The sequence below is a fragment of the Notechis scutatus genome, chromosome 2 (assembly GCF_049901735.1).
Source record: "Notechis scutatus isolate UNSWTSFEM ecotype Mainland chromosome 2, rNotScu1.2, whole genome shotgun sequence".
In the NCBI taxonomy this organism is placed as follows: domain Eukaryota; kingdom Metazoa; phylum Chordata; class Lepidosauria; order Squamata; family Elapidae; genus Notechis; species Notechis scutatus.
In genome coordinates this window covers 157,033,581-157,038,176 of record NC_142010.1, presented here as the reverse complement: position 1 = coordinate 157,038,176, position 4,596 = coordinate 157,033,581, and positions in this window count along the sequence as shown.

Sequence of the window (4,596 nt, the reverse complement as noted above, 5' to 3'; positions counted from 1 at the left end):
GAGTATCTTCAGGACCACCTTCTCTCAGTGGGTTTTGTCCTAATCAGATCTGGAGGAATGGCCATTCTTTAAGGCCCTTCTCTCCGAGACTGTCATCTTAAGGAACCAAAAGGATGAAATTTTCTAGTTGGAATCTCTTCCTTTGGATCAATGTGCCCTCCAAATCAGATGGTTCTCTGATTTTAGTTGTTAGGAATGCCATGAAAAAAATGGCTTTTCAGGGAGTCTTGGCCAAGGCATGGTTATGAACAGTGCCCTCCTGATTATTGATGTCTTCTTGTGTGATGTTCTGATTATTCCTGGATTTATTAATTGAATTTAATGTTTGTGTTATTGTTTCCCTTCCTACTGTAAGAGCTAAGTAAGCTGATGCAAATAGAAGTAGATTTTAGTAAAAGAAAGGAAAGATCCTACCAATAGTAATGGTAACTTGGGTGCAATCCTAAAACAAGTGGAGCACTCTTGAACACCATCAACTCAATCACAATTGGTCAATTACAAAAGGCAGCATTACTTGGAACAGCTTACATCCTGTGATGATACCTCTCACATCATAAAAGATCAACATCTGCCTATCCCAGGTCCTTGGGAAGGACTCGATAGGTAGATAAAAATGCCATATTCAGTCTGAACATCTGGCTGATTGAGTGATGAACCATAATAATTTGAATTATTATAATTTTATTCTGCTATATATGTGTGTGAGAGTTTGTATAGAAAACTCCACCCAGTAAACATACCTAATACTCCTTTCTCCTACTTCTCCTACAACAGGGGTGTCAAACTCAGGACCTGCAGGCCACTTGCATCGTGTGCTGGCCACTCCAATCCCCATTTTAGCATGGGGAAAAAAGTCATGATACGTCACATGATGACAATGTGACAATGCGAGTTTGACACCCCTGCCCTACAATAACAACCCTGTGACCAGTGGTGGTATTCAGCTGGTTCGCACCGAATTGTGCGAACCGGTAGCAAGAATTTGGCATGGGTCACCGAACCAGTAGTAAGTTTTGCTGGCCACGCCCCCCCCACCTGGTCACCCTCCCACCTGATGCTCGCTCACCCCACCCACCCGCCTGACATTCGCCTAAGGCATTTCTTTCTTTTTTTTCCCTCCTAACACAAAGCTGTAGATACGATCAGCTGTGCCAGGATTCCCCTTGCTGAGGCCCAGGAAGGCAAAAATGGAGGGAGGAGCTCAGCCCCCACCCCCCTCCATTTTTTGCCTTCCAGAGCCCAAGAGGAGCCTTAGGGGAGCAAAAATGTCGTCCCCCCCCCCGAGGCTTCTCTGAGGCTAGGAAGCTCCCAAAACAGAGCTGGGAGGGGTGCTGTGTGCCCCTCCCATGCTCTGTTCCTTTTCTTCCTGAGCCTTAGAGGAGCCTTAGGGAAGCAAAAACGCCCCCCAGAGGCTCCTCTGAGACTAGGAAGCTCCCCAAAATGGGTGGAGGCTGCAAAAAAGCCACGCCCACTCAGTCACATGGCCATCCCCACCAAGCCACACCCACAGAACTGGTAGTAAAAGTTTTTAAATCCCACCACTGCCTATGATGTGGGCTGGGCTGAAAAAGAGTAGGAAGAATCAACTCTGAAAAATGTGATCATAAAAGCTCGGTCCAGCACAATGCCACTGAAAAATAAAAACAAGAAATTCAGTAAAAAACCTAGCACGGCTACACAAAGATCTATCTGACAGACTGAAAGATAAAAAGGACAAGTACAAAAAATGGAAAGAGGAACACATAACTAAGACTGATTATCAGCAGATAGGCAGAACATGCAAAGATGAAGTCAGGAAAGCAAAGGTTCAGAATGAACAATGATAATAAAAAAAGTTTCTTTCAGTATACCAATAACAAGAAAAAATTCAAGGAAACAGTAGGTCCACCAAAGAGATAGGTCTTCTAAAGAGATAAGATGTCAAGGAAGTAATAGGCAGGAGGGAAAAAGCAGAGCTGCTTAACTTGTCGTTTGCACCAGTCTTCACGCAAAAAGAAATTATAGCCCAACATACCAAAAAACTACTGTAAAAGACAAACTAGAAATAAAATAAGCAAGAAAATGGTAAGAGAACACCTATTATGACTTTGACAAATATAAATCACTGGGACCCGAGTTCCAGAGTTCTGAAAGAACTGACAGGTATTGTTTCAGAACCATTATACCATATCTTTCAAAAATCCTGGAGCACCAGAGAAGTATCTGAGGACTGGAACAGGGCTGATGTGCTTCCCATCTTCAAGAAAGGGAAAAAAGACAGACTCGGGAACTACAGATCAATCAGTCTAACATCAATACCTGGAAAGATCCTGGAAAAGATAATCAAGAAACAGATCTGTGAACAACTAGAAGCAAATAAAGTTATAACTAGTAGCCAGCATGGGTTTGTTAAAAACAGATCATGCCAAACCAACCTTATTTCATTTTTTGACAAAGTGACTAAATTAGTAGATCAGCAAAATGCTGTGGACATAGTATACTTAGATTTCAGCAAGGCATTCAGCAAAGTAGACCACAACCTACTTCTTGGTAAGCTAGAAAAATATTGCATAGATAGCATCACCACCAGATGGATTTGTAGCTGGCTGACTGTATTCAACAAGTAATCCTTAATGGTACTACATCCACATGGAGTTAAGTAAGTAGTGGGGTACCACAAGGCTCTGTCTTAGGCCCAGTAATCTTCAATATCTTCATAAGTGACTTAGATGAGGGAATAGAAAGGGAATTCATCAAATTTGCAGATGACACTTGTTACGTTTGGAGAGTAATGGAGACCAGACATCTGACCAGTGACTTCAACTCTTTATTAACAGTAAATAGAACAGAACAGAGCAAGGCTATGGGTAGCAGTAACCCTTTTATAGGGTTGGCTGCTACCCTATTAACCAATAATAAGTGCATAAGGTCCAAACCAATAACCAATAGGAAGTGTCCTAAGTTTGGCCAATCAGAGGCTTTTATGAACCAATCCTTGTTTGCTGTTCAAGGACCAATCAAATGTGCAGGCTTCCAAAACCTACTTTGCATTTGGGCTTATTTACTTTATTCATTCACAACAACACTAAACTGGCAGGAATAGCTAACACCCCAGAAGACAAGCTCGGGATCCAAAAAGATCTTCACAAGCTTGGACAATGGACCCTATCCAACAAAATGAATTTTAATGTGGAGAAAAGCAAAGTTTTACATTTAGCCAGGAAAAATCAAAGGTATTAGAATAGATTAGACGAGACATGGCTCAAAACAGTAACTGTGACAGGGACCTTGGAGTCCTAATGGATGATCACTTGAACATGAGCCAGCAATGTGCAGCAGCAGCAGCCAAAAAAGCTAATACAATCCTGGACTGTATAAACAGAGGCATAGAATCAAGATCATGTGGAGTATTAGTACTGCTTTATTAAACTCTAGTAAGACCACCTGGAACCAATTTTGGTCACCATGCTACAAAAGTGATGTTGAGACCTTGGAAAAAGTTCAGAGAAGAACAACTAAGATGATCAAAGGCCTGGAGACTAAAACATAAGAACAGCTGCAGGGATTTTGGTTTGACTAGTCTAAAGAAAAGAAGAATTAGGGGTGACACGATAGCAGTATTCCAGTACTTGAGGGGTTGCCACAAAGAAGAAGCAGTCAAATTATTCTCCAAAGCACCTGAAGGCAGGACAAGAAACAATGATTGAAAACTAACCAAAGAGAGAATCAACCTGGAATTAAGGAGAAACTTCCTAAAAGTGAGGACAATTAACCAGTGGAATAGCTTGCCTCCAGAAGTTGTGGGTGCTTCATCACTGGAGGTTTTTAAGAAGAGACTGGACAGCCACTTATCTGAAATAGTATAGGTTCTCCTGCTTGAGCAGGTGGCTTAAGACTTCCAAGGTCCCTTCCATCCTATTCAAAGTCTCCCAGGCAGCTTTCATGGTTTTGGGAAAGGTATAATCCACAGTCTCCTAGTTTCTAAACCTCTTGATAAGAAACTTGGGATTAAGTGTGAAGGCAATGCACTTGATATCTAAGAATAGTATATAAAATCATACATTGCAATGTCCTACCTGTCAATGAATACTTCAGTTTCAACATAACAACACAAGAGCACACAATAGATACAAATTCAAGGTTAACCGCACCAAACCTGATTGCAGGAAATACGACTTCAGCAACAGAGTGGTCAACGCCTGGAATACTCTACCTGACTCTGTGGTTTCTTCCTCAAACCCCAAAAACTTTAACCTTAGACTGTCCACTGTTGACCTCACCCCTTTCCTAAGAGGTCTGTAGGGGGCGTGCATAAGCGCACCAACGTGCCTACCGTCCCTGTCCTATTCCTTTTATTTTTCTTATATGTATCCATTTCATGCATTCATAACTATGTTTATTCTTATACCTGTATCTTGTAAACGATTGACAAATCAAATAAATACAAAAATACAAATATAATAGCTGAGTCCCCCCAATAACCCATACAAAAGAATTTAGAACTGGTTAAAGAATAACCTGTTTTACTTAAAGCAGGAGTAAATTAGAAGATCTGACTTTCAAAATAATTAATTTCTATCAAGACAAGATGAACCGTGTGTTTTCATGGAGAGGAAT